General features: G+C 37.5%; 1 pseudogene; it reads left to right on the top strand.

The window, feature by feature from the left end:
- The window catches only part of LOC109839654, a 6,419-nt pseudogene extending 5,210 nt beyond the window's left edge, over positions 1 to 1,209 (top strand).

The raw sequence follows: 1,542 nt of genomic DNA, 5'->3' as shown, positions 1-1,542 counted from the left end.
AGGCTACAACTGCAGCACGAGCAGCGGGGCATACGGAAGGAGCGTGTTGGGTCCGTTCGGACTGCTAGTCCTCGCTGACAAGGATCGCGCGGAGCAGACGGCAGTCTACTTTTATGTCGGAAGAGGAGTTGACGGCAGCCTTCGAACTTTCTTCTGCCAAGACGAGCTCAGGTATAATATCTTACCTCGGCCACGAATTTAAAGTGGATTTCAAAAAGTAATCGGGGTATTGTCGTGTTAGTTCATGTTTATGCCTATAAAAGAAGGGATCTCAATCTGCTGGGATATATCATAGCGGAATATTATAACCATCAACTCTCCCCGCAACTTCATGGTTTTGATGTTGCGGCAACATACCTTGATAGAATTTTTATATAAATAATACATAGATAGTTACAGCTTTGAAAATTAAAGATTAAATCAGGAAAAAAAATTGATGATTATTCCATGGGAAATTGAAGATCAGGAGGAACATTTTTAGTTTTCTCCAATCCAACTTTCCTTTTTTTTTGACTGTTTATGGTGAAGCTAAGAATTAACTGGTGTTTTGTTACGATGCAGGTCGTCCAGGGCAAATGATGTCCTCAAGAGAGTTTATGGAAGTATAGTTCCAGTGCTTGATGGAGAAAAATTGTCAGTCAGAGTAATTGTAAGTATGATGTTTGAGATTGTAGTTACATTTCCTAATAGAAAATTCAATTTCCTCTGAAGTGTTCAGTCAAAGTCAATTGAACCAAATCAAATCGCCCAACTCTTTAAAATTCATGTATTAAAAAAAAATGCTGTATGATGTTTTTAGGTGGATCACTCAATAGTGGAGAGCTTTGCACAAGGAGGAAGAACATGCATCACTTCTCGAGTGTATCCGACCTCGGCTATTTATGGTACTGCGAGAGTTTTCCTCTTCAATAATGCCACTGAGGCTCAAGTGAGGGCCCAATCCATTAGGATTTGGGAAATGAATTCAGCCTTCATCCGCCCATATTGATCAGCCCAAGCCAGAAGCCCAAGTTTAAGCTGAGCCATACACTATACTGTCATCAACGAAGTAAATAATTATCAACTTTATACACCTTGCATATTACCACGATAAATAATTTGTTTTATAACTTGTATCCTTTTTCATTTGGTTATATTTATCGGGGAAGTTCACAGCAATGGATTTAGATATTTCATTGGGTTAGAGAAAAGACCTCTGAGTATTACTTTTGTTGTGGCCCAAAAAATCTCTTGGCAACTTTTTGGAAGGACAAAATAATCAAATTCTCCTTAAAATTATTGGTGAACTCTCGACTTTCTCTAAGTATTAATTTATTTATTTCTCCCTTTACTCTATGCACATGAGTTCAATGCGGTCATTTTCTTAATCCACAGTCGAATGCCCGCAAATGTATCCTATTTATAGATGCACTATCCGAATTTGTATATTTGGTAAATTACCCATATGAATTTTAATCGTTTTAAAAGAGAGAGAGAGATAAGAAAAACCAATGAGGAGACTGTAGGTCTAAATTAGCAAACATATGCAGACTTTAGTAGCAA

The sequence above is a fragment of the Asparagus officinalis genome, chromosome 4, assembly GCF_001876935.1.
Source record: "Asparagus officinalis chromosome 4, Aspof.V1, whole genome shotgun sequence".
Taxonomy (NCBI): domain Eukaryota; kingdom Viridiplantae; phylum Streptophyta; class Magnoliopsida; order Asparagales; family Asparagaceae; genus Asparagus; species Asparagus officinalis.
This window is presented reverse-complemented; position numbering and strand designations above follow the sequence as displayed.